The sequence below is a fragment of the Clinocottus analis genome, unplaced genomic scaffold (assembly GCF_023055335.1).
Source record: "Clinocottus analis isolate CAN_PGR_092001 unplaced genomic scaffold, fCliAna1.0.p SCAF_23, whole genome shotgun sequence".
In the NCBI taxonomy this organism is placed as follows: domain Eukaryota; kingdom Metazoa; phylum Chordata; class Actinopteri; order Perciformes; family Cottidae; genus Clinocottus; species Clinocottus analis.
The window spans coordinates 4,590,251-4,604,198 of NW_027175965.1; positions in this window are offsets into that span (position 1 = coordinate 4,590,251).

A 13,948-nucleotide genomic window follows, 5' to 3' on the forward strand; every position below is an offset into this window, starting at 1 on the left:
GATTGTGAACAACAAACTCATGAGCTCTATTCTTTTTAGATGGAAATTACAGTATTGATGGATTATTTAAATATATAAAGAACACCTTGTGTTTACGTTACAAAGACCAAGTGCAAAACACATTCTATCACTAAACTAGCAAATACATGTTCGCAATGCAACCTTTGCCAGGCAGTTGGCTATTTTCTGTGCTTGCTTGCCCTTTCCATGGCTTCATACATGCCTGTTTGGCTCAAGGTGGGTGGAGGGAGCAGCTGAGGTTGCGTTTATGTAGACCTGGTGGCACAGTGCATCTTTTGGAGCCATTTTGGCTTCAAACTTGGCTTGCATTTGTGCTTGCACAATTTCAATTTTGCTCATGAACAGTTAGACTCTAATGCAATTAGGTTGTTTTTTTTAATATTAAGTTTGGTGTTTGGAGCTAGTCATGGTATATGTTGTCTAGTAGTGATCCTCGTTAACTAAAGAGGTTGAAAGGAGACAAATTTAGAAAACGACCAGTTTCTTAGTAAAAACCGGTGTAGCTAACATTAGCAGAATACGTTAGCGCATCATTAACTTGCGTTAGCGCTTCTATGCTATCCAGTTACTGAATATATACACATACTGCTTTGTGATACAGATCTTCCCCAGCTTCACAGGAACACTGTTGTTTCCTAATTGTATTGTCTTTTGTCTTGTTCAACAGATGACATCGTGGTTCACTTGTACACTGTGGCTTTTGCGTTTATCTTTTTAACCGCAAATCAGTTTGACATCCTGGATATATCCCTCAAACACATATTGTAGACCCTTGTGTATGCTTCTCTAACAAATAGTTTTGTTTTTGGAGTGGAGTTAGTGACAGTGCGGGCTCCTAGGTTGCTTGGACAGCTCTATGGAGCAGCAGCCAGGAGGCGGGGCAAAGTGAAGGGTCAATTAAAAACGATAAAAGATTTTTAATGAATATATACATACAAATGTGTTATTAGTTTTCTGATGAGATTCAATGGAGGCACATTCGACTTTTTATGTATTTTTGGTGATCTAGTAATTATGGTTGTGAAACAGTAATGTAAGCCGGTCCAGATTGATGTCAAATGGATATACCTTATAAAATGTCTCAAGTAAATGGATTGGAGGATGAGACAGAAAAAACTTGACGGGCCAACCCAATTTCATACGTGTCATTCGAAGCATTTTTCTGAGTTATCAGGGACACTGAATGTAGCACAGCAGCAGAAGGCCCTTCACTGAGGCCTTGCTTTAGTGTCGTAATCTCATTCTGCCCACATCATGGCTATGTTTGTCCAAAAAGCCGTGCTTTGGAGCTGACCTGATTGGAAGGTAATACAAATCTAAGTCGAACAAAGGAAAGAAATAAGCTACATTCAAGCACGCACGCTCACACACGCTCACACACACACAGAAAATAGCACCCTTATCATCCCTGTTTCATTTAGAGTTGATTGCTGTCGGATTATAATGCAATCACCACGCTGTGTGAGCCGTAACTATGGGAACTGGTTTTAACTGTTTATCTTGCCAGAGATCTTAATTTAAGTTTGAACACTCTGGATCACTTAGATGTGAGAGACATGGGAAATTGACAAAAAGGGGACAACAAAGACAAGGAAGGGAAGGGGAGCGGTGGAATAAAATGGAGAAACAGACACTTTCTTGTTCTTTCTGTTGTATTTCATATGCAATTTAATTTGTCTTTCAGAGAGAAAATCAATTTATGATGACAATCCACGGGGCAGTAATGAAAGCTGCAGAGTTCCCTTGCCATGGGAAAGTTCCTGCTGGAGAATGCCACTAATCTTGGCAAAATGAATCATTCACACTTTATTTGGACATCTGTGTTAACCCCCCCCCCTCCCCCCCACCCCTCCCACCCCCCACTTTCATTCATTTGTGACAGTTTTATTACAAGTTGTGCAGGTGGCTGGAGGCTCAGGAGCCAAAAAGAATGCTGCATGGAGATGGTCCAAAATGTTGAGGAGTTGTTGAGTTGTGGTGTTTTCTAGTATGACTCACTATACACTCAACTAACATTATCAATAGCTAAAAAAGGCACACTGGACAAAACAATGCTTTGGTGTTCCTACATTTGCCTCCCACTATGCTGCAATCCACTCCACTAAGATGTTTGACTTTAAGGTGTGAACAAATCCAGATTAAGGGCTCTGAGGCTACGACTTTGTGTAAGCCCTAGCTAACGCCATCCTAAATACAGGAAATTGCACATGCTGCCGAAGTGTCCACAGTATAGTTTGGGGACTCACAGCAAGCAGCTTTATCATCATTTTGGCATTCCAAGAATTTCTACAAAACATCTGCAAGCTGAGCTGAATTTAAAATGTAATAGAAAAGTTGTACCAGCATTTTATTGAGTTGTCTTTTCATACACTTTCAAGACTACGGTTCAATAGTTAGGTAGGTATAAAGTCAATATTTTTGTAGTCCTCCTAATATTTGATGGAATCTTTGCGCCATCCCCTGCAGTATTTGGGCTACACAAATGTTTAGTTAAGTTTTACAAAAAAGTTACCAAATAAATAAATCAACTTTGACTTTTACATGAGAGAGTCCCACACAGTTTCATAAATTATAACATAACATAACTTATGATTACTTTTTGGGTTGGTTTTAGCTACTAACATATTCCCATGTTTAAAGCGAAACTATAGTGTGAAACTTCTCCATAATATGTAGCATGACCTGTATACCTCATATTTCTGCTCTTATACTAATTTAACTTTAAAATCAAGCTCTGATCATGAGTGAATAAACAGTGTCAGCCCTGCAAAGAATTCATAACGTCCTCCAGCCTCTTGAGCCTGCTGCTGGGTGGGTCCTTGAGCTCAAGTCTAAAGCCTGCACTTTAAATTTCAGAAAAATCCATTATCAACAACAGTTTTAATGAAAAAGGGAATTTGAAATCTCCAAATGGGAGATAAGACTTGCTAAACTTTCATTTTTCTGAACATAATGACATTAAATTCACTTCCACTTGCCCTCACCACTTTCTTGTACTCGTGCGCTCTCTTTCACCGGAACACAGATTGACTAAATTGTAAGCTGAAGTGTGAAATGGAAATAAGTTGAAGTGGCGAGGTCAGCGATCAATAGGAAGTTAATTAATGAGGAGTATGCAATGGTGTGAAGTATGGATTTCTGAATGCTTATGATTGTGTTCCAATCATGGAAATGTCACCGGCATTACATCTGGAAAAAATAAACCGACCTTCAATTTATATTCTAATGAAGGGAAATATTTAGTTTTGCCCTCAGCCAACCACACATAGCGATAAACTTTTTGTGCAAATTAGTGAGGTTGTGACATGTCATGATTAAAATGTGTTCTTTTAAACCAACATTCATTCATCCCCAAAGAGGCTTTTTGACTACATTTTTTAGGAAATGCATTAATTTTCAAAAATTTCATTCAAAGATATGATTCAACTGCTATGCAATAAAGATGGTATTTCCTTTATTGAGCAATAATTTTCATCTTTTGACATTTGAACAGCTTTGATCCAGATGTCAGATGGGCCAAGAAGAAGTTGAGACTTTGATGAAAGGTTTAAAATGCAAAGTGAAGTGGGAAAGGCAAGGAACACCTACAGTATTTATGATTAAAGCTGTATGTTTAAAGAGCGGTGAAGGAGCTAATTTATCCACTGTGTGCTATGTTTGAGGAGCTAATGAATTCATTGTGTGCTATATTTAAGGAGCTATGCACACACTGACCATAATGAGTGTCCATTGTCATTGACCCATGCAGGGGTCACTTTGATAACGGTTGACTCTATTTTACGGTTATTGTATGTAGAACAGCTGCGGTATTGTTCGAGCTTCAAAAGTTTGCGTGAGAAAAGTTGTGCCGTGAAAGGGAACAAGGATAAAAAATTAAGTTCTGATTACAATTACGGGACGTGACACTTAGCTGATTTCAAATCAGCGAGGCCAAATTTCACAAAGCCTGTCAATGGTGGCAGCAAAGCTCGCCAGATCCCTCCCCAATCAAAAGTTTGCTCTATATAATTTTACGCAATCAGATTTCTCCACAGTCATCCAGTGCAATCAGGTAATCAGAGGGGAGCATTAACAAGACAAATGGGGTTTAAAAAGTGGGTGCACTCTGTTTGCAGGAACTTCCTATGGAGAAGCCCCCTCCCCTCCTTGATTACTCCTATCACCCTCATACAGCGCAACATCCCCGCTAAACAGCTTACAGTACAGGCAGTATGTTCAGTAGTGATTGACTTTACATGTACGATTCGACAGGTAAATTGTTACTCTTAAGGCTATTTATGTCAAGTGATTAACTGCACCAACTAACAGTCTCCCTGAATGAGCCTTATTGTGTACAGTAATGGCACTGCGGCCTCTTTTCCACCTTTCATTTTATGTGAAATTGTGTGATCCAAATTGCACAGTCAGGGCCTATTTATACCAGCATGCGATTTCACCCCTTGTGTGCAGATGTAGCATATGTGACTAGATTTGTGCTGACTGCTGTCTGTCTTCTACTATACAGTTTTACCGAACGAGCTCAGTAACTGTGGAATCTCTTGTTGTGTGTGTTGCAGCCGCTATCAATCCATGTCCGTGTTGAGCGCTTCCTCAGGTTGTAGTGCTAGCTAGCTTGAGCTTACTGTCGAAAATTAGCTTGCAGACGAAGATACAAAAAAATATCTTGGTAAGTAAGACTAGAAATGTGTACATTGGTTGCTCAGAAACATCTATAGCACCTCCAATTAAAAAAAAAAATCATGCTTTTGAGGATAAAAAACGTTCATTGATGAGTCTTTGCTGGATTTTGACACCAGGCTAGCTGTATGCATGCTAAACTAAGCTAGCTATCCGCTGGCTCTTTTCATAAAACTCGAAACAAGGAAGCAAATAAGCATATTTCTCAAAATATCAAACATTCCTTTTACCAGGAGTCTTGTATAACATGAATATATGTGGCGATACATTCTTTTGACTGGATTGTGAGGTAAAAATAGAGCCATACACATGTTTTAGAAGTATACATACACATTATACAGATGGACATGTATGCTATTCCTTGTTCCAAAACTTTCCCTTCTCTCCCGGTTATAATGGTGCGGTTTTTTGGGGTAAACTAACGGGCTGACCTCTTCACACACTTACCCAATCCTTCGAGTGAATTTCCTTGGCTCTGAAATAATTAGGGAAGACGATGTGTGGATGACAAAAGACAACAGGAAAATGAAATAGTCTCTCTCTCTCTCTCTCTCTCCCCCTCTCCCTCTCCGGCCCTTGGGGTCTTTGCAGCAATTCTAATTAAGCCCATCCAGAAACAGAGGGGCTGGATTGGGGCAGTTTCTCATCAGAGTCCCTCCATGAGCCTCTTTTGTCATGAACACACAGCCAATTACAAAGCTCAACAATAGAGTGGGGGAGTCTTATACCCTCCACAAAGACGACGGACTATGGAGATCTCAAAAATATCCAAAGGCATGGAGTGACTTTGCGAAAACACACTCTCACCTTTCGAGGAAATGAAATCAAGCATGCCATTGTGTTTTTTGGGAGGAGGGGGGATTAGACGTTGAACAACCACGCAGGTTCAATTCCCTTAACACATTTTGATGTTTCCAAGGGAACACAACAGATCCAGTAATAGAGCGCTTAGTGTGCCCCGCTAATTAACACGAAATGCATTTCAGTGCAAAATAAATCGCCGACACACTCTGTATCAAGACAAGCCAAAAGAGAACCTCACTTGTTTATCATCTTTTGCATATTAGTCTTGGTGAATAATATGAGTGGCTGCGTAATCTCCCAGCTTGCCAGACCTTAGATTATGGAGCTGTCCCTCATTTTATTCATTGTGCACAGAGGGTAATTACCCAGAGATAAGTGTTCTTCTATCGGAGGTCCAGTCACAGCGCTCCGAAAGCAATCGCCCGTCCCGGGCTATTTGGGCGACACGGAGTGGGAAGTGGGTGCAGGAGGACGCTGGCTGAGCTTTGTGGTTGCCTGCGTTTTGGATGAGGCCTCCTGACAGTCACGGCCAGGTGGGCCAATCTTTCAATCAGACACCCTATTTACCATCGCAAAGCTCTACTGCCCTGCCTCATTTATAGCTGCCGATGAAAAGCAGATAACAGTGTACATTCACCCTTCCACCTCTTTCCTCTGATGGAGGGAAAACATCCTCTGAGGGGGCCTTGGGCTATTATTCGTCGTGTCACGTCAAAAAACTAATGCCCCGGCGGATTTGGAGGAAAATCAGACGTCGTGTCAGAAAGTGCAATTAGTCACTGACAGAGGATTCTATTTTATGTGTGATTTCTGATGGGGATAAGTGAGGCAAGATTAATGCTTCTAAGAAAAATCAATGAGTGGAAGTGAAAATGTCTTTTTTTGTGGTGAATTTGTATCCAAGATGTTGGCACTGGTCTCACACACATGCACACACACACACACACACACACACACACACACACAGAAATAGATATGAAGCCAGAAAACCACAACCCTCCCGCTACACAGAGGAACATACAGACTTGTATGAATAAACACGACCAAAACTAATGAATGACTTGCGCGTGAAATGGCAAAAACTTGAAATAACATGGTTCAACATAACTGGCCCAAAAAGACAGAAAACGTTGAACCCCATGAGGATGACGCCGTCACGCTTGACTCAGTTATATTCGTGGTCAAATAAATTACAGGTAATTAGCTGTATAGTGAAGAATCTGCAATTAGTTTGTGTAATTTAGAGTACGAGGCTATTCGTCTCCTGCAGCATTTAAAATACATCAGTGTTACTCCGTGTATTCAATGAGTCAACTTGTGAGTCGTAGCAGAATTGGATTACAGATTGTTGAATAGGATGTATCAATCTGGGAACTAAAACAAAAATCTATTTTAGGTAAGTACAGTATGAAATTGTACTTGCATGTCAGAAGTAAGAGTCCTTGCTATCACGAAAGGCCCCTTTCAGAGTGTTATGTTTATACATATTGTACTACTAGATTAGTAAATTAAATTAACGTACAAGGAGCATTTTAATGTTGTTGCTGGTTGAGGTGGAGCTAACGTTCATGTCCTCATCTCCTTTTCTACGCAAGTTTGATTGATACAAATGCATATTTTACAAGATGATTATATGTTTTATTGTCAAAATTGCTGTCGAATAGATTCAGGAGAGTAAAAAGTACTCTAGTTACCTTTGAAGTGTGGTTGAGTATGAATTCCCTGTAAATTAAAACAAAGCAAAAACAAACCTCAAGTTTAGTATGTAACTAAAATCTGTCCAAAATAGGACTGAAACTGGGTAAATGTAATTGGTGATTTATGTCTGTAATTACCCATAAGCCCGTCCTTTGAGTGGAGCTGCAGAAAGATCTTCTCCGTGCTATAATTCCAGTTTCATTCTGAACTCTGTGCCCTTTAAAACATACCACTGTATACTGTAAATCTTAAATATGTCAAGTTTATTTTCTCTGAGCTGAATAACCCCTCTACATGTGTTCAAGGGACATAAGGAGACCGTATGTCTGCCACATCACAGTCACAAAAGGAATTCCACGATGAGACGTTTAATGAATAGCACTGAGTGAACGTTTTTGATTATAGAAAAAATAAACATCTTACCTCAACACATCAAATGGAGCCACCCCATTGGTCAAACCATTTCTCCCCCCAAAGGACCTGATGTAGAATTAGGTAAAGCTGCAGTTATACTTCACAGTGTCACAGTAAACCCTCTCCTATGGTCGACATATTTCATGGAAATATGAAGAAAAACACCCGGCGTGACACTGGGTCACTAATTGAAAACAAAAAATCGAATAATTCTGTTGAAATGGTTTTGGATATGCGGTTCCCGATCTACAAACCCGACTATCTGACCTTCTGGTAGATGGAGTGCTGAGTGTTTTGCCCCAACTTGGGTCAAGAAGTCAAAGGAAAAAACATCTCTGTTCCGCTCAAGACACATATAACATGACAACAACTAGAGGTTGGTTCATCACAACTCAGATTTAATGTTCATAGTTCCAGCTATTGGTTCTATTTGTTATGATAAAGGGCACCGGGAACGCCACCGCATGGCAAAACAAAATAAATCCCATTGGGCTGTCGGAATAAATCTCCAGGTTTGTAATGGTCCGTTCACTCCAAAACACTTGTGAATATTCGCAACGCTTTTCGCCTGATTTTACTCGCTCGACTTCATGTGGTTAAATTGTTTTTTTCACAACCATTCGCGGCAGAAACGGAGCGCGGCTACGTTACCCCCAAGTTACCAGCACATAGCCTCACTAGCTAACCTAAACGGACCCGGTCACGTCCCTTTAAACAGCTTTCATTTCCGCTATCGACCACGGAAAATTAACAACTATTTCTGCGTTATACTTGTTGTGGAAATACCACAAATGTCGGAACATCAAACGCCCCCGTGTCTGGGTTCATAATATCATCCGTAGGAATTGCGAATAGACGAATATTCACAATGCTTTTTCGCCTAATTTGTGTCGCCGGGCTAAAAATTTGCTTTTTTGCAACCATGCTCATCTGTGCATTGACTTTACATGTAATCTACTCGCGGGAATATTTCACAACTCTTTTGGTGTGAACACGGCATAAGAGTTGGGAAGGAAAACAAAGGCCAACAATAAAATTAGCCCAAAATAGACATAACTGTAAGTTGTGAACATCTATAACATCCACAGCGATCAACCCGTCGGCCGGTTCACTACAGCTGTATGAACACAAATATAAACACATTTGCTGTGCTTTAATTGAAAGAAACATGTAAAAATTTTGGAAAAATGACAACGACAGAATGATGCAGCTTTGTAAAAAGTCTTAATTTGTGCTTTGTTAGGTCTGTCAGCAAGATGACAAGCAAATAACCTTTCCTCCATTTCTGATTCAACAGCCTGTGACACCAGGAGGAAAAGTCTTTTGTTACACAATGTCCTGCAAAAAGTTTTTCAAATCTTTAAATGCAAAATTGAGAGCATGGTGAGTGCAAAACAATGCTAACATAGCTAACAGGGTGCATACATGCGTTCTCTTACACACCCCAGGTATACAGAGTGGATTGCAATTTCCTTTAGATTTGGACCTGTGCTTTTCAAATCCATTGTCAAGTGGTCTTTGATTCATTTGACAGGCCTCCTATATAGTTTCATATAAGTTTGTCCCAACACAATTTGACGGCTGGGAGGGGAGAAAAAAAAAGACGGAAGAGTTGGATGATGGAGCTCCTTATCCTAGAATGAATTAGGCGGTAGTTGTTGCTATCCTTGGAGCAGGTTGTGAGGGACTTGTCTGGAAAACCCGTCTCCGGGGTTCTGAATCAAACGTCTGCAGGAGTGCTCACATTATTTGTCTTCAAACGTGAACTTTAGAGCAAAGTCAAAATGAGGACATTTCCATGCCATTTCATTTCCCCTGTACACCGTTGGCTTTTTTTTTTTTGCCTCAGATGAACCCACTGAAACAGACCCCTCGTGTCCCGGGCACCCGGGGCAAACAGAGGCAGGGCTGCTGTCGCTGCGGCGCTGGATGCTTCACCTTTATTTATCATGGGAAAGGTTTTGCTAAGCGTGCATGTTCTCTCTCGCAACCGCAGACATCCAGATTTTGGCCTTGGAGCTGCATTAGTGGAACGAAATGGGAACAAAAAGCGGTTGTTTTTGGAGACGAACACATTACTCATTCCTTCTCAACACTGAGATTTTCCCAGCTGGTGAGGGGAGTCCAACAGATACAAACTTACTCTCACTTTCAGGCTACCGCTGCCTTGGAAAGAGTTCACTTAAGCCCTCCAAAATATAGTTTGTGTGTTAAGGTAATAGCTTTACTGCTCTCTCTCTCTCTCTTTATATATATATACGGTTTAATATATGGTATCTTCAGTAACTTCTCCAAACAGCGTGTTGCCTTTCTCCCCTGCAGAGTCCATACAGTCCAACCAGTTTTCTGAATCATCATCATGTGCCGCTCTTCCTGACAGGGGGGGGGGGGTAAAAAAAAACAAAAAAACACTGCTTCTCACAGACAAGACAAGCACTAAACCATTTCCTGGTGTCACATGTTTCGACTCTGTGAGGGCCTGAAACAATTCTTTCTTTCATTAAAATGAAACATGAGATGCCAGATAATCTCATAAATATGTGTTGTATTTCTTTTTCTGCACTCGTGCTGGTGGGGCGAAAGAGGCAGGCCTTTGTTTGGGTCTTCCTGGCTCACAGGAAGTGATTGCAGTGGGACAGTGAGGGACACTCATCTCTTGGAATAGAGGGCGGCGGCGCGGGGGGAGGGGTGGGGGATGCTGGAAGACGTATCCCTTTTTGATCAAGGCTTGCTGACGGATTGCCCGGAGAAAGGCAAATGGGGATCATACTGGAGCCTGATGACAAGAGGCCAATTTTGATGTCCCTTTTCTCTCATTGCGGCGCTTCTCTTTCAAGCCCAAATCTGCTTGAGCAGCCTGGGAAAATGGCTTTTTTTTTTTACCCACCTTCCTTGTCACAGAGTTGAGAGGACAAGTAAGAGCTAAATTGAATTTAGATGAATGTTGAGACTAAATAAACTGCTTGTGGCTTAATTCTAGCTGCGATGATTAGGCCCCTGATTGCTCCATTTCGGCTATTCGGCCAGATGAAAAAGAAACTCATCCGAAGTCTTTTGGCTGTGGTCATTTCTTCTGCCTTCATCACTGGATTTGATTCATGCACCATTCAGTCACACAAACCAAGACAAAAGACAAAGTCTGCAACACAAAAAAGCGCCCAGAAAAGGAGAAGATTCGGGACCTGAAAATCGCCCGAAAAGGTGGACCGAGTGAGACGAAAGCGAGGAAATAAAAGCCGCCCGCGAGCAAAAACAAGCGCACCGCCTCGTTCTATCCCCGATTGTTTTATTGAAAAATGTTGAGCCATGTGAGAAACATTATATTCGAGAAACATCAAGCTTCATATTCAGAGTAACTATAACCTCAAAGGCCTCATGTATTCGCAGTGCTTATAATGTATTAGTGGAACAAACTCTACACTGTACTCTCTTTACAAATCCCACCTGGCCTTCTATTAGTTGCAGATGTGGCTCTCTAATTCATAATGAACTAATAATGGTTTTGTTAGTGCAAGACTGTTTTCCTTTCCTCCCCCTTGCACACATTTAGATGGAGATAATCTGTGCTGGAGGTGTGGCAGAGCAGGAGAAGATATTGCACCATACCAGAAACATACTTTGGAATGTGTTGATGCAAGATAGCGGGCTCCGAGTCCTCCCAATGCGATTCGCTCATCTCGAGTCCGGTGGATCTGTATCATTAAATAACAGATTTTTGGTTTTCCTCAGGGAGTCACCTTTCAGCCTCAGCCAAGATTATAATGACTTCTTTTAAAGGAGAGAAGAAGAAGAAGAGGAAGAGGAAGAAGAAGAAGAAAGAATCCACACATGAACTCTCCAACCAACACAAGAGAAAACCGCAGATGTTCAGCACCCTGTTTAATTGAATGTCTTTGACAGCATTTGTGGCAAATTAAAACCACATGACACAGAACTGCAAATGAATGACTCCCTGTTTTGATTGTGCAGCGATACAAAGGAGAGCTCAAGGACCAGACATACGAGTTATGGAAGAACAAAATACGGAGATCGGAGGGCAGTAATCAAAAGTCTGATCGGGCTTTCATGTCCAAGAGACTACGACGTAAAGAAATCCTCATTTTTTAAACAGTATTGAAATCATATTAACTATGTTATAGCATAGAGTTCAGTTCAATTATGATTAGTGCATATAGCATATACACTATAGCAAATTACATTTTATGATTTTATTTTATTTTTTTACAAATCTTCTCCCCTTTACAAAATAAAATCTCTGTAGACTTACAGGTATTTGCAGTAATTTAAAAGTTTAACTAAAGATAACATTAATGTGTTTTTCATGGCTATTTATTGTATTTTTTTAGATTTAAAATGTTCCTCCAAAGCAGGTTTTTGTTTGAGATCTACTTCAAAAAAGGAAAAGTTAATGACGAAGTTATAACAAATATATCGAAGTTAAAGTCTAAATCCAGGATAAACACAACACAGTTTAAAGTGCTGAATGCAGTAAGGACAGCTGGCAATAAATCCCTGGCTTTGTGAATATGAGAAAAAAAAAGGCTTATAATATCACTGCCCATATATATCATAATAGATCTCAGGATAGTTACCTGGTTGTATTCTGTTAAAGAAAAGTGTTGATGAGATGTATTGGTACAACTTTCAACTCCAAAAATCAAAATGTTCAACTAGATTTCCTTTAACAAAATACGCCGCTATAATCCATCTTTCTTAGCATTTAGCTTTTCTAAAAGAAGAAGTTTGGTCTTCTGCCTGCTGCATTTATCTGTATTAAGCGGGTGCTCCACCAGCAATCTAACAGCATCAAAATGTACAAATATGACCATAGAAACTCAAAGTTGCTCGTCGTACGCTGTGGTTAAAGTGAAAGTAAGCCTTCCTCACTGCTTTCTAGCCACACCGTTGGGTTTGCAGCTGAAAGATTACTTCATGGCATACGCAAACGTCACTATAGTGAGATCTACTCGTGCTCTAGATGGGGCACTTGTATTATGAATATCATTTACAAATTCACAGAGTCGCTGCTTTATAACCAGCGGTTGTGTGTTTGACCTCTTCGCCTTCATCTAATATTATAACGTCACCCCCTCATGAGTGAAATAAACACCGTTGTGGGACCAAATTAAGCCAAATAAAGAAAAGACACCCTAAAAATTGGGTATTTGCAACCAAAACACCCACATCCATATTTGCTCTACATAGAGCTCAAGAAACCTATTTTGTTGGACAGCTTTTCCTTTTCCAAACGTGTAATGGCGTAACCCTGTTGTTCGCACTCAGTCTACTCAGAGACTTAAGTACTACTCTTCTACGCTCTGAGAGGAGGGCACGGCCTTGGACCCAAGATCCAAGAGGAAAGTGGCCGTGTGGACCAGACGAGAGGAAGGCCCCGACGAGTGGGACCCGGCTTGAAGTAAGCTTTTACTCATCTTCCATTGTTGATCAATGTGACTATATCCATTATCTATTGAATGAGAAGAGAGGCCCAGCAGATGGAACAGGACTTGAAGAGACACAGGTGACTCTGATGGTAAATGGACCCGTCTATATATATATATATATATATATAAAATCGCTTTTGTAGTATTCCGACCACTCAAAGCACTTTCACACTACACACTACATCTTTCACCCATTCATACACTGATGGGAGGAGCCACCAGCCCATCAGGACTAACTAACGTTCACTCAATGTGGCACATCTACGTCGGCAATTGTGGGGTTAAGTGTCTTGCCCAAGGACACGTCGACATGCGGAGCCGGAAGATCGAACAACTGAGATATATATATATATATATATATATATATATATATATATATATATATATATATATAGATAGATAGATAGATAGATAGATAGATAGATAGATAGATAGATAGATAGATAGATAGATAGATATGAATTACCTTTTGCAACAAACGTTTGCAAAACGGACCTTTTTCAATACAAAAAATACTATACCATGACTTTTTACAACGTTTTGCAACATAATGCACAACAACATTTCCTCACTTTTTTTCAATATACTACACTGCATTTTAACTATACTGTGATATTTTTATAGTTTTTATGACGATTCCTTAATTTGTACACACTACTGTATATTCAGACTTTCTTATGGCTATTTTAACATGTGACTTCACTGCGACACATATTTATAGTTCTTAATAGGATACAAAACTGTCTTTTTCTGACTTTTTTAAACATGAAGTTTTTGTGAAATGTATTATTATACACTAAACTGTTTGTTTTGCTGACTTTTTTTAATTACTTTTTTGACCTGCTGTAACTTTAACATTTTTATGAAATCTTTTATGACATGAAGCAATA